Here is a 22,649-nt window from a genome sequence, read left to right on the forward strand (position 1 = left end):
AGGGTCCCCTTGGCAAGAAAAGGCTGAATGATGGTATTGAGGCAGAGCTTAAGGTGCCAGGCACCAGCTAGGTCCACTCCTTAGTTTCTGCCCTGGGCCCCAACGTGTCTAACACTAGCTCTGTATGATGGCAATTTATTCAGATAAATACCCAAAACTGATTAGACTACTGACTGACTAGTGTGTTTTGGCTGGGGAAAGCATCTGTGTAAACCATTTGTCCTCAAGTCAACAGCACTTACAAGCCAACGAGTATAGGGAGGTGTTACCAAAGCTTTAATTGCTATGGAGAAATACAGTGGCAGAATTAATACCTAAGTGCACTTAGGTGACTGGAAGTTCTTCCATAAGGAAAGTGAGTGGTTTGGGGCTTTGCTGAGAGAGTGGTTCCCATTGTGCTGAAATACCAGTGGATTTCAGAGGAGGAGATTGGGTATTATAAATGTTTCCAGTACCTACCTTACAAGGGCTGCCCTGTCCCCCCAACAGAAGAGAAACCAGAGCATGTTAAGATCATCCTCAGCAGGCAGACTGCATTCAGAGGCTCATACTGGGTTTGATAGATGAGAGATTGGTCCCCACCGGACCAGCCAGGGCTGGGGATACCACAGGGGCAGCAATCACAACCCCAGTGAGGAGAAGGAAGGCAGGTATATGCATTGCTCAGCAACTCATACCTCCTGGCAAGCTTGGGGTACACTCAGAGCAGGTTCTAGAAGGAGCCGCAGCCTGTGGCTCTTAAGCTGAACTCTGTTGCTGCAGCGACTTGGCTAAATGGAAGATAAGGTGGAGGAGAGGGTGTGGTGTCAAAAATGGTTGCTGGGACCCCGAGTAGTTGCGAAGGAAGGACAGGTGGAGGCCGGATCCGGTTGGACTGGAAGCTCAGAGGAGTAGGAGAAAACTGTTGGGTCAGAGACTAGCAGGAGTATTGTTGGTCCATCAAAAGTAAAATGAGTTGAAAGAAAAACAAATGACTTAAGCAGTAGACCTTAGTAGTCCTAAAAGTTTGCATCTTTAAATATCCAATAGCTTTAGAAAGGTGTCCTCTCTACTCAACTGTTTTGTTGGTTTCCTTATATCTTACCTTATCTGGCATATCTTCCACTTCAATCCAGCGGTTCTGAGCCAGTCATTATATTTGAGATTGGGTTGGGTAGGGTTTGTTCACTGTTGTGGAGTTCGTTACAGAGGCGCAGTAGTTATTTTCCCTTCCCCTGCATTGGCTTACAGAGGCCCCAGTGTGATAAGGTGCATGAGGCTGTTGTACATACATTTTTATGCATAGAAATCTACTCCTGATGTAAAGAAGAGTTTTGTGCACAAAAAGTGTGTGCACAGTTTGGCGCTTCTCCTATCATATCCCATATTAATGCTCCTGAAATGTTTTGTGCACGTTAAACAAGATTTCTGCCTGCTAGTCACATTTTTTGCCCATATTTTTAGGTTTATGTGCTTTTTTTTAAATCCTCGATACATTTGTATACTATTAGCTTGCTGCATCGGGAGTGCTTTTTTGGGGTGAACGTGTTAAGAAAATATACGCTGAAATAGAGCACGCATTGTTTTATTTCTGTTTTATTACATCAGGCCCAGAGAGAGCTGTTAGGCAATCAGAAGAATGTTGAACGATGAACCTCTAGCCTTTATTCATTTTTTTCCAACTATGTCAATATGTAACAGTCTTTTTGTGTTAGTCAAACAGAAGTGGAACCTCAAAACAAACGTAGAAATTCTCCGGAAAACTTGAGTTTAATTTTTTCCATGTTTTGGCAGAAGGTTTGAATCAGCGTAGTATAAATAGCATCTGCATTTTGGGGCCGTGGGATCTTAGATCTGCTCTCACTGCTTACTGTCAGCTCGGGGTGATTTTTACTCAAATGATTCTCCTCCACCTGGTGCTAGTGGGGCATCTGCTCCCATTTATGACATGCCTGTTTTACATCTCTCCTACCACGCTTCCCCACTAACTCTGCCAGAGCTGAAAAGAACCCTCATTATCCGCACGTTTTCCGAGATCTTGGAAAAATACGTGCGTATATATTGGATAACAGTCAGAAAAAGAGGTTGGCTTGCCATGGGTTTGAAACTTGTGCGCATTAGCACTGGTCATGAAAGGTGAAGCGATTGGGTGCAGATGACTGGAATGAAAGGCTGCGGCCTGAGGTCTACCAGCTGAATTGAATCAAAGTGAATTTACCATCTCTGACTTTATAAATAACAATAACAGCACTGCTCACCTATGTCTGCAGCCATTTCATTAACCATTGTGGTTAAAGAGAACTACTAGAATTTGTTTAAAAAAAAAAGAATGGGTTTTCTTATGGTTTGTGCAGTCTTGATCCTTGTAGAAAAGTCATGCACTAGGTGCATTGTAGATTAGAGGGCTCTACTGTCTCTGCCACAGGAGCCCCATGTTTGGTGCTGGAATGGTTTCGTCCTGATTCTATATCCCTGAACCTTACTGGTGGTGTGCGGTTTAGAGTTGGATGCTGGGGGTGGATAGGAGGGTTCGTTTCCTTCCTGGAGAGTCCTAGGCTCTAAGGCTGAGGTATACAAACAGGGAGTTTGCTGGTCTGACTCACAAAGATGTCTTTTTGTGTGGAATTTTGTTTGGGAAGGAAGGGGTTTTTTTTGTTTGTTTGTTTGTTTGTTTTAATACATGCTTCCTTTTCTCATTTTGGTTTTATGACTGAAGTTGCTCTTCCTGTTTTGGGACTTTTGCCGTCTCTCCTGGTTCTCTCTGCCCAAAAGATTCAGTGCAGAAACATTTTTTTGGAGCAGGCAACAACTTGGGAGGAGAAGGGGGAAGCCACCAATCCAGTGCTCACTTGTGTAGAAAGTGTAGAAGTATCCATATGATACTATAAAGAAAGGAGGAGTCAAGATCCAGCAATGAAATCTAGGTACCAATAAGGGGAACCCTCAGGGAGGATCTGTGTCAGTTGCCCTGAGGTGGCTCTGTATTTCAGGAGAGATATAAAAGGAACTCCAATAAAAGAGAAAAGGAATTACACAGTTAATGTTTGAAATTTAAATGGACCTATTACGGAGAAAATGCACCATTCACATTGAACAAATGCATCCGTAAAGTTTTGTGCTGGCTACCTATTGACACACAAGAGACATTAATGCAGTCTACGCTTTGGCCCCTAGAGGTTAATCCTTCCCTCCACCAGAGAATACACATCAAGGCTGGGACAGTGTGAGTCACATATTTGGCTCCAAAAAACAAATCGGTAACCGATCCAGTGAGCTGTGTAGCAGTGACGACAATGAGAATCGGATAAAAGAAAGCCCTTTATTAAAACGCCTGACTCTGGCCGAGTTTCGCTCTTTTTGCACAGAGCTGCCTCAGGGGCAATTCATTCAAGCAGGACTTGGAAAAGTCAATATCGTATTAATTATCAGCGCGGATGATTTCACTCCAAAGCAGTTAGACTTTCATTTGTTCACGTAGCGATGCTGTGTGATGTCAGTAATGAAATTGAATGCATTGAATCCGCATAACAATCAGCTGTAAGACTGCTCGTTATGCGGATTCAATGCATTCAATTTCATTACTGACATCACACAGCATCGCTACGTGAACAAATGAAAGTCTAACTGCTTTGGAGTGAAATCATCCGCGCTGATAATTAATACGATATTGACTTTTCCAAGTCCTGCTTGAATGAATTGCCCCTGAGGCAGCTCTGTGCAAAAAGAGCGAAACTCGGCCAGAGTCGGGCGTTTTAATAAAGGGCTTTCTTTTATCCGATTCTCATTGTCGTCACTGCTACATATTTGGCTCCTCCACATTGGGGTTACATTACTATTAGCCACCTAGCTCTACCTGTCATTTGTGCTTCTGGCAGGTATGGGAGTAGCTCACAGTGTTGTGGTATGCAGAATCCGTACATGAATTCCCCAAAGATCTTGGGACAGACCAACGACTGTATTTTCTTGGCTGAAAGAAACCAGGCAGAGAATCCAGGAACAGCTTCCTGGTTGGACTTGTCCTGCTGAACAAATGGCATCTTTCTCTGTAGGGTTCTCTTTGCATGCTGGCTTTAGGCGCCTGACAAACCTAACTTAAAACAAGAAGGATTTTGTTTTCCCTGACTACAGTAATTAAAGAGCTCAATTATCATGAGGTAATTTTTTTTAATGTTAGTCAATGGGAAATGAACCTTGGCAATTACAGATCTAATTTCAATCATGTCCCATTGTGAAGGAGGCACATAGCATTTGTCAAAACAAATATTTGAATTTTCTGAATCCGTGAAAAGTAGTCAGAACATTTATTCTCTGTCCTCTCCATAGTAATATAACATTTTCAGTTTACTCATTCCTTTATACAGGACAAACCCACACCCATGTTACAATTGGTCTGATATCACACTCATACAATATCAATAATCAGTACAATATAAATAATCAATACAACCTCATAAAACAATTCAACTTTCCCAACCCACCTATTAATAAAAATGAACATATCCCCATAGGATAGCTCATATTCTACAATGCAGTAATCAATACATTTTTATATATTTTACACATATAAACTTACCCTAAACTTATCATAATGTTGATGTTTATTTCTTGTATGCAAAGTTTACTGTTCTATGTAATGGCAGTGCCAAAAGTTCTGTATAATGACACTGTCAAAAAGTTTTAGTTATCTGTAAACCGATACGATGTGCAAACGGCTATCGGTATATAAAAACCTATAAATAAAAATAAATAAATAAATACCCACACCATAGTGTGAAGGGTAGCAGGTATGTGAGCCCTTAGTGTTGCTGCGTAGTTAACGCAGCCTCGAGAGTGAATCCCTGAGGCCTGTATCGGTAGCTGGTGAACGTAAGAACATGCCATACTGGGTCAGACCAAGGGTCCATCAAGCCCAGCATCCTGTTTCCAAAAGTGGCCAATCCAGGCCATAAGAACCTGGCAAGTACCCAAAAACTAAGTCTATTCCATGCTACTGTTGCTAGTAATAGCAGTGGCTATTTTCTAAGTCAGCTTAATTAATAGCAGGTAATGGACATCTCCAAGAACTTATCCAATCCTTTTTTAAACATAACTGCACTAACCACATCCTCTGGCAACAAATTCCAGAGTTTAATTGTGCATTGAGTGAAAAAACTTTCTCTGATTAGTTTTAAATGTGCCACATGCTAACTTCAAGGAGTGCCCCCAAGTCTTTCTATTATCCGAAAGAGTAAATAACTGATTTACATTAACCCATTCTAGAACTCTCAGGATTTTTTTTTTTTCCAAAATCATTTTTTTAAACACCTCTATCATATTCCCTCCTCTGCCTTCTCTTCTCTAAGCTGAAAAGTCCTAATCTCTTTAGTCTTTCCTCATAGGGGAGCTGTTCCATTCCCCCTTATCATTTTGGTCGCCCTTTTCTGTACCTTCTCCATTGCAACTATATCTTTTTTGAGATGCGGCGACCAGAATTGTACACAGTATTCCAGGTGCGGTCTCACCATGGAGCGATACAGAGGCATTATGACATTTTCCGTTTTATTCACCATTCCCTTTCTAATAATTCCCAACATTCTGTTTGCTTTTTTGACTGCCGCAGCACACTGAACCGACGATTTCAATGGGTTAACCACTATGACACCTAGATCTCTTTCTTGGGTTGTAGCACCTAATATAGAACCCAACATTGTGTAATTATAGCATGGGCTATTTTTCCCCATATGCATCACCTTGCACTTATCCACATTAAATTTTATCTGCCATTTGGATGCCCAATTTTCCAGTCTTAGAAGATCTTCCTGCAATTTATCACAATCTGCTTGTGATTTAACTACTCTGAACAATTTTGTATCATTTGCAAATTTGATTACCTCACTTGTCATATTTCTTTCCAGATCATTTATAAATATATTGAAAAGTACAGATCCCTGAGGCACTCCACTGTCCACTCCCTTCCACTGAGAAAATTGACCATTTAATCCTACTCTCTGTTTCCTGTCTTTTAGCCAGTTTGTAATCCACGAAAGGACATCGCCACCTATCCCATGACTTTTTACTTTTCCTAGAAGCCTCTCATGAGGAACTTTATCAAACGCCTTCTGAAAATCCAAGTATACTGTATATCTACCGGTTCGCCTTTATCCACATGTTTATTAACTCCTTCAAAAAAGTGAAGCAGATTTGTGAGGCAAGACTTGCCCTGGGTAAAGCCATGCTGACTTTGTTCCATTAAACCATGTCTTTCTATATGCCCTGTAGTGGGACAGTCTGGAGCTTCACCTTTACCAGCCGCTTCCCCCACAGGTTGAGCCCTTGGATTCTGGTAGCCAACAAGACTTAGGCAGGTCCCTAGGTAGGTGAAAGTAACGGAAGTCCAAGAGCACACTGGGGTCAGGGCAGGAAGCAGACTAATGATCAGAGTAGTCACATCCAGGCAGCAGGCAATAAATACCCCAACTCATAATAAACTAATACTCCTACTCCAACATGCCTTACAAAAAAACCCTCCCTGCTGCTACTTGACACTTTGAGAAGCTCTAGGTGTGTGTGTCCTTTTTTGTTTTTATCAGTTATTGTTTTGGTCATTAACTAAACTGTATTTATTGTCTTTTATAATTGTCAAGGAGCTTTATTTTCTTCTTTTTTTGTAATTTTCAAGTTTTTAATTAAGTTGTGTAATGCATTTATATTTACCCTGTTTATAATATATACTTTATTATATTTTTGTATTTATTTTGTTTTTAATGTACACCGCTATGATGATTTTACGAATTGTGGTATAGTAAGTACCAAACTCAACTAAATAGTTAGGACACTCACAGGGGCCCTCCCGGGGCAAGCCCCTTGGAATTTGCTCCTTAAGAAGCAAAGTGCTGGTGGGGACTTGCCATCCTCCATCAGCTGCCTTTTACTGTCTCCCTGCTGACATCACTCGGAGGCAGAGCTGCGGGTACTGGCCTCCCCAGGTGATTTTTGCCAGGGGCTTAGAGGTGAGGCCTGGAAGCTCTCCTTAGATGCACGGGATTGCATCCTGTTACATGAAATAGTGTAGCTGAAGGATATCTTTGTGGACTGATGGCCAGCGATATGCAAAAGTACCTTATATCAAGGGCCAACTCATTTGGGGGCCTGAATATAGTAAAACACACACAGCTTACAACAAATGATTCAGAGTTGCTGGACTTGAAATGTTGGTCACTGTTCTCCTGTTAGCACAGTGCCCTTGGCTGAATGAAGAGCCACAGGGCAGGCACTGGGGTCTGACTCGCACAGTTTGCTGCTAGTGCTTCACATGGGATGCTGGTGCATGAAAATGTGGTTGGAGGGAAAACAACTGATTCCTTTACATTAAAACAACAGCACTTTGACCATGGAGGCCTTGATGACAAATTCATTGGGACCTTACTCTTCTACTGCAGTATTATTTTCTGTCCTTGACCATGCCCGAAGGAGAGGAGAAATGGTAAAAATATGAACTTATGTGTTTTATGTAGAACAGGAGTGAGAAAACTGGGGGAGGGGGCTTGAACAATCCTGAAAGGGGGATTGGCTGCCCAATCAAGGATGAAAAAAATGGCTACGGCCTCAAGTCTGGTGCCCTGGAAGTACTGCAAGCTGAGTAAGGGAAGCAGTTGCCAGAAGGTAGTGACAGCATTGTAAGCATTCCAGAGCTCAGCCATTCATTTCTTTCAGTGGGCCAGGCAGAGAAGCTGCTTCTGCTATGGAGCAAGAGATCACAGCTCCAGGGAGAAAGATTCCAGAGGTTGTCCACTGGGAGAAAAGAAGTTGGGGGAGGGGAATGGGCAAAGAGGCCAGAGAGAATGAGGATGTGGAGGGAAGGGAGAATAAAGGCAACAAAGTGTAAAAAAGTAATAACAGGCAGATCAATCAAAACGATGAACAAACTAAGAAAAATACAAAAATAGAGAAAGATAGAAAAACTTGGTGAAAATAATAAAAAAGCAAAAAAAAAAAAATTGGGCAGGGTGTAATGGAGGTTTTCTTAGGCCCTAAAACTTTTTGACGGGCACCTTAGTTTTTGTTTTTTTTAATTTTCCAGCTCTTACCATTGTAACATATGGCCTGTGTGTGTGTCTTTGTTTGGTCTGTGTGATGTGGTCAGTCTGTCTGCCTGTGTCTCGCTCTGTGTCTGGATGTAGTGTCTCTCTCTTGCTTGCTCGCGCTCTCTTTCTCTCTCTCTCTCTCTCTGTCTCTCTATATATATATATATATACACACACACATTCATACACATACCCATCTTGGGACTGCATGAGTGGAAGGAGGCCTACGGCTCTCAAAGTTTGCTCATCCCTGATGTAGACGAAGAGGTCAGCGATTCGGCTGAAACTGACAAGAAGATTCCTAGTTCTTCCTATGTTACTTTTTTTGAACAGATGAGTTGGAGATAGTTTGGTTTGATGGTAATGGAAAAAACCACCAGACTGTACATTCCTCACTTGAATAATAGTTTTCTGCAGCCTCAACTTGATCCCTACCAGCTGTGGTTATCCATCTTCCATTCTCTTGTGTGTTATAAAAAGACAAAGTAATGCAATGGGAATTCAGTTTAAAGGACCACTGCATGTTGAGTGCCCTTTTATAAAAATATAGGGGTGGTAAGCATTTTAGAAGTCACAGAAGGCTTTCAGACGGATAGGGTGGTGCTAAGGAACAGAACCACCAGGCATAGCAGCAGTCTGTCAAGTAACTTTGCATCCTTCTGCAGCAATCAGTTCACTTCGGAAGAGGTAAAGTTGAGTCCCGCAGCATCCAGCAAAGCAATTCTCAGTACGCACACAGTTTCTCACATTCACCTCTCTCCTTTCATCAACTTTCTTTGCTATAGTGGACACCTTTTTAGATCCCAAGTTGAATTCCAACTAAAAGGACCAGTAATCTGAAAAGTTTGTTTCAGCAGCATATGTTATAAATTGGAACACCACAGAGAAGATTGTCGTGGCCCCTGCAAAAGAACAATATGCAAATTTGTGAAGTGTTCTGTACCCTTCTTAGGATCTGACATATTAAGGCTTTTCCCCCATTCTGTGTCTATGTGGGGGGGAAAAAAAGTTTAGTGAATAAGGCTGTTAATGTAAAATGATCTGCCTATTATCAACAAATATGCTGCTGGGCAGATTATCTCGCAGTTATTGTGCTGCACAATAATATCCTCTGTAATCCACTGTTATCCCAGGACAAGCAGGACGCTAGTCCTCACATATGGGTGACATCAGTAATGGAGCCCAATACAGAAAAACTTCTGTCAACGTTTCTAGAAACTTTTGACTGGCACAGTGTACCCACTGAGCATGCCCAGCTTGCCATGATATTCCCTGCCACAGGGGTCTCCCTTCAGTCTTCTTTTTTTCCGTGAAGCAGTTAGCCTCGCGCTTAATTGGAGTCCTGTGGTGAATTTCACCATATTTCTAAAAAAACCGAAAAACTTCAAAACCGCAGGGGTCTCCTGTTATTTACCATTGCGGTAAGTTTTTTTCTTTTTCCCGTCTGTTCCCCACGCATGAAACCTCGCATCGATTCGAGCCTACTGAGCGCCAATTGCAATTGTGAGAGCACAGCCGCGTCTCCTGGGAGCCTGATGATTTTGAGCAGTAGGGACCCCTAATTCTTCCCTAGTGCATCCTTTTCGACGTAGCAGCCTATGAAAATATCGCATCAGGCCCCTAGGAGACGTGGCTGTGCCCATCTTATTGCATCGGCCTGAAGCTGATGAGAGAAACACACACATGGGTCAAGGGAAGCGAGAAACATTCAGACACCAGAGATTATGTGGAAAAAAAAAGAAAACTGAGTGCAAACGGCACAAAGAGAAATACAAACCAAAAAAAGTTACAAGTCAAATGAGATGTTTACTCTTTTCTTTTTGTTTCCCAAACTATCGGGGAAGAGACCAGAAAAGTAGAGGCAGAGAAAGCAATGGACAGCAAAAACATAAATCAGTGTGTTACTCTGAAGACGGAACGTATGAGTTTGTTTTCTGAAAGAGATCATTGTGTCCCTGGAGTGGAAGCCATCTTTGAAATGCTATTTTGAGCGAGTCTTTGGAATGTGTAGAGAAAGGGAGGCACCTCTTAAAGCTCCCTGAGCTGCATTGTGTGAATTACTTTTCAGGATAAAGCAAATCAAAATGTATTATTAAAACTATAATGTGACTCCAAACACAGGGCAGTCAATCCCCCTGATATTATTCAAATGTTTTGTGGCTAATGAGCTTTAAAAAGTGCATGCTGTAAGTTGGTAGACTCCACACATTTTACTCAGGAGGCTCCCCCGAATCCTCACTGTGCAGGTTATTCCTATCACATACTCATGAAAGGGCCAGTCCTGTACGTTTACTCATCCCCTTTTGCGTTGCAGTAATGGTAAACCTAATTGCATGACGTGTATGTGCTTAAAAGCTAATCGATAAGTGTGTTTTGAAACATTTCTCTTTCAAGTCTGACTGCTATTAATTATGTAACCATCTAACTCAAAATCAACATTTATCGTTATTTGTTCCTCTCAGCATATGTTCTCCTTTCAGTTTGTTTCATCCCCTTTCCCCCTCTCCTTTTTACTTAGTTGTTATATACTATTGTAATATCGCACCTTGTAAACCGGTGCGATATGTATTCTTTACAGGAACATCGGTATATAAAAATTAAAAATAAATAAATAAATAAATAATACATAGTTACTGATTGCATCTAAAACTATTGAATTTCTTTGGGGGGAGGGGGTGTCAATGACCCCGCCTTCTACTTCTTTCATCCCTTTCCTGATTTACTACTCTCCCTCTCTCCCATCCCCCGCCTACAGAAGACTGGAACTGGGCCTGGTTAACACACACCGGGCGTCTAAACTCTCTGGGGGTTTCGGATGGCCGTGCTGGTACCCGCTTGAAGCATGGTGGGTCAGCTTCATGTTTCCTTTCCGGAGGCAATGAGGAAGCTATAATTGGCTGCCACCTGCATCCCCGCAGGGCATTTTGCTGGAGCGTCCCAGATTTTTTTATTCATTAGTTTGCAGGTGGTTTTAGAAGTGTATTTCATTTATATTCTGCTTTTCAGGCACTTCAGAGCAGATTACATTCATGTACTGTAGATATTTCCCTGTCTTCAGAGGGTTTTACAATCTAAGGGTCCCATTTACTAAGCTTTTCTCCCATAGACAGAGAATGAGAGAAAAGCCTTAGTAAATCAGGCCTTCTGTTTGTGCGTGAGTTATTGTGCAATAATGGCTTCTGAGAAGAGTTCCAGCCATTATGGTTTTTAGAAAAGGTTTCATCACTATGACATGGTCGGTTTAAAGTCTTGAAAAGGATATGATTCAACATAAACGGGAGCCAAAAGAAAATTAAAGTTGCTTCTGTTTGTGAAGAGAAGTTTCCAGTTCATTTGTTCAGCATGTGTCATCTCACTGGAATAATCATTAGAGCAGCTACTTAACAGAAGGCAAAATCCGGTCACTTTCTGAAACCTCTGGAGGATCTTTATCAGTCACGGAGCTTTTTGCTTGTTGTGTGCAAGGAATGATAAATTGTTAGAGCTATCAAGTGAACAGCAATACAGCCTTTGCTTGGAAATGAAGTGGTTTTGCTGCAGCTTCTGATTTGAGGTAGCATAAAATTATGCTATCTTGATTAGCTTTTAACTTTTATTTAACACCAGGATCTGCGTGATGGGGGGGGGGGGGCTGGAAATTAAGAGTTTATAGCAAAGATAAAAGCCATGCACTCTGTTAGGCCAAGGTCCTGCTTAATTGGGATTTTAGGTCCACATGCCCTTACTGTTCTCTCTCTTGAAGATCAACCCTCAACAGCAGGCTCTTACTTTAGCTTTACTCCTTTGCCATTTGATGATTTTGTCCAGTGGTTCCCTACTCCAGTCCTCAAGTAACCCATCCTCCCCCAATAGGTGAGGTATTGATGGAAATCAGAATATGCACTTTAACCTGCTTATTTGACCAAGGGGCCAATGTACTAAGACACCTTAAAATCATCCCCTAATGTGCATTAATAGTTTAACACTGGCATTATCTCCTACAAAATCTTGCATTAAACACTCCATGTACTAAACTGTGTAAATCCTGGGAATTTGTAGGCAATAACACCCAATGCATTAGTAGCAGCAATAACATGCCTCTAGAGGTAAATACATAACCCGGTGATAATAAAAGGTCTACATTGCCAAATATCCTCTCCCCTAAACTGGAAGAGACTCCCACAGTCCAAAGGTCCCTATCCCTGCTCACCCCTACCCACCCCAAAAGAAACCTCTGCAGACTGAAAGATTCTCCCTTCCACATTGGAAACTCCCCCTCCTACCTACTCCTCCTGAGGATGATGACAGCTTTAAAAGGAGTAGAAGAGAGCAGTGCCCCCTGCCGGCTCTGACAAACAAAATAACAGTCACTGTGTGAGGTTAGTTGGTGCCATTTTGCTTGCCAGCCAGAGGGACATGAGGGGGGGTTGCTCTGTCCAGTTCCCTCTCCAGCTATTATTACCCTTAGGTGGGGTAGGAAGGGAGAGTGAGGGATTCTAACAGTGGGGACTGGGGCAGGAGGTCTTCAGTCTTCAGAGGACTCTTCTACCTGTTGGGAACTCTTTTGGAAAAGGAGTAGAGGGAAGAGGATCTTTAGCCTGTGGTGGCCTCTTCTGAATGGGGAAGGAGGATTGTTTGGCCTGTGGAGGAGTGTTTTCCAGATGCTGGAGGAGGGGGTCTTTCACCATACAGAGGCCTTTTACTATCACAGAATGGGGGAAGGGGGAAGATCTTGGGAGTCGCCATAGCCTTCTTCAGGCCTTGCATTAGCCCCCTGAGGCTAACCTAAAATACACTTTGAGGAGATGTAGTTTTGTACAATCAGTGAGTTAACACAAATTGCTTTCCTAAAATGATTTGCATTAACCCCATTGTAATATTAATGAATTGAATTTGCATGCAACGCCTCATTAATAGTTTATTGCTCAAACCCATATTAGCCCGAGTTAATAATAAATGAGGAATTAACATTCACACTTCAGTAAATTGGCCCCTGAATCTATGCAAACATATTTCTCAAGAATGAATTTTAGATCCCCTGAAAGCCAAGAGTTGAGGATTGTTGAGGACTGGATTTGGGAACTTCTTGCGCAGTGTTCTAGAGTTTTGAATCTAACATTGTCAATCGAAATGTGAAAATGTTCATACAGTGCCAAGTACAGTTACGGAAAGAGGCTGCTGTCTGTTGGAGTCTCACATAGCTCCAGAGCTGGGCCAGCATTTCCACACAGGAACAGACAAGGCACAGCTAAAGGATTTGCAGTGTGGAGGTAGATTTTCGAAGAACTGCCAGACAAGGTTAACCGGCTCATTTTAACCAGTAAACTTAGTCCAGGTGTTCAGCCTCAACTAACCTGATGAAGTGAAGATTGATTTACCAGTTACCTTGGCCAGCCATTGGTGCAGCTGCAGGTAGCAGGGAAAAGTTAGACACTTTGTGCTGGATATTGCACTAACTGTGGCAAACCCCTCCCCCATTTTTGTCAGGCTAAATCTGTGCACACAGCGATTTTGGGCAGACACATTTTAACTGTGTGGGTACATTTTTGAGGAAACAATGTGCGTACTTTTGAAAATATAAAGCCAGGTGCGATGTAGCATTCCCTGCCCTAACCCTACACTGAATGCAGATAAAAGTACCCATGTGGAGCAACGAATGGACCTTTACCCATGTACATGATGGGCGGTTTTCAGATAGCCCCGTTGCTCGTGTAAGTAGCCATTTACATGGATAAAGACCTTTTTTTAAAACTGTCAACAAACATGCATAAGTTACAGCAGTTTTCAAAGCAGGCTTACAGAAATAAGTCGCTTTGAAAATAATCCAGACAAAACCTACACCTGCACAATTACAGCTGCTGTTTGGTGTGTGTAGGTTTGCCAAGAAAGTTTACATGCATACTTTTAAAAATCAAAATCTATGTACTTAAACCCCAATCCCACTCAGACTACACCTCCTGGGACATCTCCCTCCATGCACATAAAAGTACATGCATACAGAATGTGATTTTCAACTGTGCATCTAAACTTACAGCACTTTTTTATATTCTCCAAGCATAAGCAGGATGGTAGTCCTCAGACATGGGGGTGACATCATCAGATGGAGTCCCGACACGGAAAACTAATGTCAAAGTTTCTAGAACTTTGACTTGCCACACTGAGCATGCTCATCATGCCCTACACCACACGTCCACACGGGGTCCCTCTTCTGTCTCTCTTTTTCCACGGAGCTGCAGCATTGCAGTTTGTGAGCTTACATTTGGCTTCATTGGAAAACTTCATTTTTTCGCTTAACGCAATTTTCTTCACAAGATACCCTTAGTAGCCCCTTATTGACCAAGACAGGTCAATAAGGGGCTTGTCCATTCGGAGGCCAATCAGTCTGGGAACTTTCCCAGATCTCATCATGCAAGATTGAGGCAGGTTGAGACATCCCAGCCACCAAGCCCTGTTGCTCACAGCCTGGATGTTCAGAGGTTAGTTTTGCAAACACTCGATTTTTCGGAAGATGTGTCTCGGGTCCTGGTGGCTACTAGAAAGTACTATAGACTGAAGGAGGTTTTCTGTATGGTGTGAAGGAGGTTTTCTGTATGGTGTGAGCAGAAGGTCCTAGGTCCATTGTCCTGCTTGATTACCTTCTACACCTATTGGAAGCTGGCTTAAAAACCAACTCCATCAGAGTTCATCTTAGTGCAATTGGTGCATATCACTGTGGTGTAGATGGTACGCCCATCTCTGTACAGCCTATAGTTGTATGCGTCATGCGGGACCTGCTTCAGTTGAAACCTCCCCTAAGGCCTCCCGCTGTGTCTTGAGACCTCAATGTGGTGTTAGCTCAGTTGATGAAAACTCCTTTTGAGCTGCTGCGCACCTGTGACCTGAAGTACCCGACCTGGAAGGTCATATATTTGGTGGCGGTCACCTCAGCACGCATGGTGAATAAAACGGAAAATGTCATAATGCCTCTGTATCGCTCCATGGTGAGACTGCACCTTGAATACTGTGTACAGTTCTGGTCGCCGCATCTCAAAAAAGATATAATTGCGATGGAGAAGGTACAGAGAAGGGCTACCAAAATGATAAGGGGAATGGAACAGCTTCCCTACGAGGAAAGACTAAAGAAGTTAGGACTTTTCAGCTTGGAGAAGAGACGACTGAGGGGGGATATGATAGAGGTGTTTAAAATCATGAGAGGTCTAGAACGGGTAGATGTGAATCGGTTATTTACTCTTTCGGATAGTAGAAAGACTAGGGGGCACTCCATGAAGTTAGCATGGGGCACATTTAAAACTAATCGGAGAAAGTTCTTTTTTACTCAATGCACAATTAAACTCTGGAATTTGTTACCAGGGGATGTGGTCAGTGCAGTTAGTATAGCTGTGTTTAAAAAAGGATTGGATAAGTTCTTGGAGGAGAAGTCCATTACCTGCTATTAAGTTCACTTAGAGAATAACCACTGCCATTAGCAATGGTTACATGGAATAGACTTAGTTTTTGGGTACTTGCCAGGTTCCTATGACCTGGATTGGCCACTGTTGGAAACAGGATGCTGGGCTTGATGGACCCTTGGTCTGACCCAGTATGGCATTTTCTTATGTTCTTATGTTCTTAGGGTCAGCGAGCTCCAGGCCTTAGTGGCTTATCCACCTTATACTAAGTTTTATCATGATGGTGATCTTGTGTACGTACCCTAAGTTCCTGCCTAAGGTGGTGACGGACTTCCATTTTAACCAGTCCATCGTCCTACTAACATTGTTTCCCAGGCCCCATTCACACCAAGGTAAACAAGACCTGAACAGTTTGGACTGTAAGTGAGCCTTAGCCTTCTATCTGGAGTGGACAGAAGCCCATAGACAGTCCACCCATCATTTTGTTTCGTTTGCCATTGCCAAACAGACACTATCAAATTGGCTAGCAGATTGCATCTCCTTCTGTTATGCCCAAGCAGGGCTGCATCTTGGGGGCATTGTCAAGGCTCAGTTTGTCCGAGCCATAGCAGCATCTGTGGCCCACTTGTGAGCAGTTCCCATGGAGGAGATCTGCAAAGCTGCGACATGGAGTTCTCTCCACACTTCACATCTCACTATTACTTAGATAGAGATGGCCGATGCAATAGTAGGTTTGGCCAATCTATCCTTTGGAATCTGTTTGAGGTGTAGAACCCAAATCTCTCTCACTTAGGACCTGTTGTTTGGGTTCAGACTGTCTCCCCCTTTTGTTACCAACAACACCATTGTTGTTGTGCCCATTGGCACCTGGTTGGATATTTGTTGGTCCCCTTTTATGTTGGGGGACATTCTGTAGCTAAAGATTCACCCATGTGTGAGGACAGCAGGATGTTAGTCCTCATGAAACTTGCCCACTACCCTGGGGAGTTGGGTTTCTCCTGTTTTTTGATTTATGTAAGACTGAAGAGGGACCCCACGTGAATGTGATGAATAGGGCATGCTCAGTGTGGCATGACAAAGTTCTTGAAACTTTGACAATTTTTCGGTGTTGGGGCTCCATCTGATTATGTCACCCCCATGTGCAAGGACTAACATCTTGCTGTCCTCTGAGAACACCTGTTACAGGTAAGCAACTCTGCTTTCTCCATGGAATATCAGGATGGCAGTCCTCATACATGGGTGACATCATCTGAGGGAGCCCAGCATGGAATACTTATGTCAACGTTTTTATTACTGAGCATGCCCACACATGCCATTATGACACACATCCCCTTGTGATCCCTCTCTCTTTTTCTACAGAGCTGTCAAGTTGCAGTTTTGCATATCACTCTCCTGTTTTCTGGACCTTTTGTGGTTTTTGCCAAATTGGCAGGATCATTTGTCGCAGGATCCTACAGTTGTTTCCCTTGTAGTTACCCTAGGTAAGGTTTTTCGGTAATTTTTCTAAGTTTCCATATGTCTTCATTCTCAGTTCTGTGGCGGTGTACTGTCTGTGCCCACTGGCCTTTGAATCACCAGCACCATTGAGTCTGACTTTGTTTCCCTCGTTTTGATTATGTCTAGTGGGTTTCAGCGACTCTCATGGTATGCAAGTATTATGTCTATCGCACCCCTATGATAGATATATCCTGTGGCTGGGGGTGTCCAGGGGTGTGTCAAATGTGCGACAATGACCCAGAAAGGATCCCTGCCCCAAATGGAACTCCTGGAAAAGTATTTTGGGCATTGTAATACCTATCCATTAACATCTGCATTGGAGGCATAGATATTGGAGCTTCATCAGTAGAGAGAGCGTCATTGGCATTAGGAGGCCCTTTGGTTCCCTCGATCTAGAGACTGGCCTTCTTCTGACTCTTCCTGATTGAAGAAGGCATCAGGTTCTGTCTCATTGACACTGTCATCGAGTAGATCCCATGCCAAGCCTTTAAGGGAAGTCTGAGAAGTGTCATCATCAGTCTCCAGTGGTGCCTGATGCCAGGAGCAGGGATTGATGGGTACTTGTCGAGAATCCCCTTAATCGGTTCCGTGATCGAGGAGAGCTCATCCATTAAGCAAGTCAGGGACTTGCGACTGCTTCCAAAGGTCTGCCACCAGTCTATCTCTTAGTTCCGAGGAGTTCATAGTAAACCTTTCTGTGTCCAAGTTGGTGTTGACATTAGCTATCTTCAAAGAAAAGTTGGACAGAAAGATCTAACAGGCCTTTGAGAAGGTGCTGCAGGATCTCAGTGCTGGGGCATTGAGGGCACCGAGGCAGGCACCATCAATCCTTGATTCCTCATAGGTGCTTGCTGACGAAGCACTGCTGCCTGATCCATTGCTGATGTCCAGAGAAGGATTGGGGTTGGTGACCATTGTACTGTCTTTGATCACTGGCTCCTTGGGGAACAATTTCCTCGGGCCGTCAAAGTTTCTAAGGATACATGCCAAAACAGCAAAGTACATCAGTCCGTGATACTTTGGCTTGGGGGTCGAGCACCAGCAGACTAGGGTCACTGAAGACTCCAAATACTCTTGGGGTGTGGCTATGATTCCACATATCCTTCTGAAGATGAGATGTTAATGGGAGTTCCCCTCTGACCCCTCTTCTCCACCAGAGAGAAGGAAGTCCCCTCCTGAGGACTTCTCCTTCACAGGCTTTGTCAGGAAAATGGCTGAGGCCATTCCATTTACCTTACAGACAGAGGATGAATCCAGAAGTAAAATCCTGGACATCCTCCAGTTTGTGGAGTCCCCTAAGGAAATCATGGCAGTCCCAGTCCACGAATTCCTACAGGAAGTACAGCCAGGGATGTGAGAAAAAAACCTTCTCTGTGGCTCCCATTAATAGGAAGGTTGACATGATCCAGCTCATCTAAAAGGCTCCCCGATTCGAAAAGAGTCAGTTGCCATATCAATCTTTGGTAGTTGAAGCCTCACTCAAGAAGGCCAAGAGGTCTAGAACTCATTCCTTGATGTTCCCAAGGTAGGACTCTAAAACCCTTGACACCCTTGGGAGAAAAGTTTTTCAAGGAGCTATGCTTAACACCTGCATAGCTTCCTACCAGCTCTTCATGGGCCAGTTTATGCAGGACGTGCTGAAACAAATGCAGGGAGTGGCCAAACAGCTTCTTCAAAAATAGCTAGATGCTCTCTAGTCACTGGTGACAAAAGGATAGCATGTGGAAAACATATGGTCCGCTCAGTCTTTGATGTTTTTGAGACAGCATCAAGCTTCTCTGCAATAGGGATGGAAGCACGCACACTTGCCTGCCTGCAAAACTCAGATCTCCATCCAGAAATGCAGAAGAGAATCTCTTAGGAGATAGAATGATGAATGCAGTCAAACAGATCAGAGATCACTTTGCAGTGTTCCAGCATTGCTCCAGTGGCACTCAAAACATAGCCTCCTCCTCTTCCAGGAGGTATCCGAGGCAAAGGAAGAAGAGGCACTTTTTCCAGCTGAGAAGGCACTATCCTCCACTTCCTGGGTCCTGTACACAACAGGCCCCTTTTGCCTGCCTGATGAAGCAGAAGGTGCCTAAGCCTCTGACAACAACCCAGTCCACACATGGGATGGTGTTTTGACTGGATTGTGGAGAACATAGCCAATGTTCTAGCACCATGCCAAAGGACCTTCCAGTCAGAGGGAGGTTATGTTTTTATGTAAGCCGGTGACCCAGAATAACTTTGGACGTACGAGTCCTCAGCATCATCAGGAGACAGTACAGATTAAAGCTGTTGGGTCTCCCCCAAATCGGCCCCTGGACCTCAGTTGTGGATCACTTTCCACATCAGGAACTGTTTGAACAGAGCTCTCCTCCTTCTTAATGGCCAACATGATGGAGCTTGTCCACAAAGGCAAAGAGGGCAGGATTTTACTCTCAGATATTTCCTGAGTCCAAAGAAAACAGGGGGACTTCCATCCTAACCTAGACCTAAGGGCCTTGAATAAATTCATCAAAAGAGAAAAGTTCAAGATGGTTTTCCTGAGCACCTTAATCCCCTTTCTTCAAAAAAGGGACTGGCTAGGTTCTTTAAATCTAAAAGATGCTTACACTCACATAGAAAATTTCCCAGTCACAGGAAATATCTCAGATTCATGGAAGGAGACCATCACCTTCAGTATTGCATTCTGCCTTTTGGGCTAACATCTGCTCCACATGTCTTCATAAAATGCCTAGCCATGGTTGCAGTGCATTTATGCAAACTGGGGGTGCACATGTATCCCTGTTTGAACAATTGGTTGGTCAAGATTACATCTTGGGCAGGAGCCAAGGAATCAATACATATGACCATTGTTGATGTTGGAGTTACTAGGGTTCATTGTCAACTACCCCAAGTCTCATCTGAGCCCGTCACCTCAACTGGAGTTTTATCAGAGCTCTGCTAGACGGGGAATAGGCAAAATCCTTCCTTCTGCAACAAAGGGCTACCACTTTGATGTTTGCAGCAGGTGAAATACAAACAAGTCAGCATGGGACCTGCTGAGCCTATTGGGCCTTGTGGCATCAACTGTACATGTCACTCCCAAGGTACATTTCCACATGAAGAGAGCCCAATGGACCTTAAGGTCTCAGTGGCTGCAAGCCACTCAAGACCTACGAGATGACATCCATGTCACATGACCATTCAGAGACTCCTGTCCTGATAGTGAGACAATTTCAATCTGGTCAAAGTTCAAATTGTCCTCACAATGGATGCACCCAACCTGGGCTGGGGAACTCATGTAGAGTGGTTGTGTACCCAATGCCTATGATTCAACCAGGAAACGCTTTTTATCAGGGAAACTTCCTGGAGTTCCAAGTGATCCAATACACTCTAAAGGCTTTCAGAGATCTATTATCCAACAAAGTTAACCTTGTCTAAACATACAACCAAATTGCAGTATACTACATCATTAAGCAGGGAGGTATGGGTTCATATCTCCTGTGTCAAGAGGCCATCCAGCTGAGGGACTGGATCATGTCTCAGAGGATGATACTCAGGGCCACGAATGTGACTGGCATGGAGAAGGTCTTCGCAGACAGACTGACTCGGTCCTTGGAACCCTGGGGGTAGCAAATGAAATCTTTCTCCACTGGTACACTGGTGATGAATTTGTTCGTATCCCCTTAGATCCTACTCTACTGTTTGAGAAAGTGGGCACATGGCAAACTAGCCTCAGATGCCTTTGCCTTGGATTGGGACAGAGACTGCTGTACACGTATCCTCCAGTTCCACTAGTAGTGAAAATTCTGTTAAAGCTCAGAGAGGACAAGGGATCCATGATCCCCTTTTGGCTGAAACAAATCTAGTTCCCGCTCTTCTGGAAGATTTCTATCAGGGAAGCTATCAAACTGGGAGCTTCCCCAGATCTCATCACTCAGGATCAGGGCAGATTGTGCTATTTCAGCGTCAAGCCCCTGTTGCTTACCCCTTGGATATTGAGAGGTTGATTTGCAACCCGTTAAGTTAACTAACAATCGGGCCGTTACAGTAAAAACACGGGAGAGTGCCCGCTCTCCCAGCGCGCGCACAGGCCACTCTCCTGTGCACGCGATACAGTAAATAAATTTATTTAAATTAGGCCCGGTGGTAAAAAGAGGCGCTAGGGACACTAGCGCGTCCCTAGCGCCTCTTTTTTGACAGGAGCGGCGGCTGTCAGCGGGTTTGACAGCCAACGCTCAATTTTGCCGGCGTCGGTTCTCAAGACCGCTGACAACCACGGGTTCAGAAACTGGACACTGGCAAAATTGAGCGTCCGGTTTTCAAGCCGCAGGCCCATTTTAAATTTTTTTTTTTTTACTTTTTTAAACTTTCGGGACCTCCAACATAATATCGCCAAAGGTAGGCGATATTAGCGCCTACCTTTGGGTAGGCGCTAATTTCTAAAAGTAAAATGTGCGGCTTGGTTGCACATTTTACTTACTGAATTGCACGGGAATACCTAATAGGGCCATCAACATGTATTTGCATGTTGCGGGCGCTATTGGGTTTGAGGGGGTTGGACGCGCGTTTTGGACGCGCTATTACCCCTTACTGAATAAGGGGTAAAGCTAGCGCGTCGAAAAGGCGCATCCAAATGCCGGCTAATAGTGCGTCGGAGCGCACTTTACTGTATCAGCCTGAATGTATCTCCAATTTTTTAGCTTCAAGAAAGGATTCCATTGGAAAATCCTATAGATTTAAGTGGAGGTTTGCTGTGTGATTTAAGCAAAGGACCTCAGATCCTTTCTCCAGCTCCACACAAAAAACTGCTTGATTACCTTCTACATTTGTCTGAGTCTGGTCTCAAGACCAATTCCATAAGAGTTCACCTTAGTGCAACTGGTACCTACCATCACAATGTAGAAGGTAAGCCCGTCTCTGAGCAGCCCTTAGTTGTCCAGCTTATGTGGGGCCTGCTTTAGTGGAAGCCTTCTGTCAGGCCTCCTGCTGTGTCTTGGGACCTTAGTGTTGTTTTGTCCCAAATGATGAAAGCTCCATTTGAGCTACTGCATTCCTGTGACCTGAAGTACCTGACCTGGAAAGTCATGATTTTGTTGGCAGTCACTTTGGCATGCAGGATCAGTGAGTTCCAGGCTGTAGTATCTTATCTACCCTATACCACATTTAATCATGATTGGGTGGTCTTACACACCTGTCCTAAGTTCAGCCTGAGGTAGTGTCAGAATTCATCTTAACCAGTCAATCGTCCTTTCAGCATGTTTTCCCAGGCTATTTGTCCACCAAGGTGAACAAGCAATGCACAGTTTGGACAGCAAAAGAACCTTGACCTTCTGCCTGGAGTGGACTGAAGCCCATAGAAAGTCCACCCAACTTTTTGTTTATTTTGATACTGACTGGGAATTGCTATATTTATTTGGGTAACAGATTGCATCTCCTTCTGTCATGCCTAGACATTGCTGAATCTGGTGCGCCATATCAAGACATGCTATGTCTGAGCCATGGCAGTTGTGGTGGCTCACCTGTGATCAGTCCCATGGAGGAGATCTGCAAGGCTGCAACATAAAGTTCTGTCCACTCATTCACATATCATTACTGTTTGGACAAGGATGGCCCACGTGACAATATGTTTGGCCAGTCTGTCCTGAAGAATTTTGTTTTGAGGTGTATAACCCCTCTTAGGGCCTGTCGTTTTTGTTCCAGTCTGCCCTCTCATAGGTTAAGTATAAAATGGAAAAATTAAGCCTTTTTGCTAACAAAAATATTGTTGTATCCA

The 22,649-nt window shown here is 43.6% G+C and overlaps 1 protein-coding gene and 1 non-coding gene across 6 annotated transcripts in view; both read left to right on the forward strand.

Moving 5' to 3' along the window:
- PALM2-AKAP2 (PALM2-AKAP2 fusion) overlaps window positions 1-22,649 on the forward strand; it is a 583,545-nt gene that overhangs the window by 483,825 nt on the left and 77,071 nt on the right. The window lies entirely within an intron of this gene.
- LOC115082778 lies at window positions 8,886-8,989 on the forward strand. The gene has a single exon (XR_003854268.1). It is a non-coding gene; the product is annotated as a U6 spliceosomal RNA (small nuclear RNA).

The sequence above is a fragment of the Rhinatrema bivittatum genome, chromosome 1, assembly GCF_901001135.1.
Source record: "Rhinatrema bivittatum chromosome 1, aRhiBiv1.1, whole genome shotgun sequence".
Lineage (NCBI taxonomy): Eukaryota > Metazoa > Chordata > Amphibia > Gymnophiona > Rhinatrematidae > Rhinatrema > Rhinatrema bivittatum.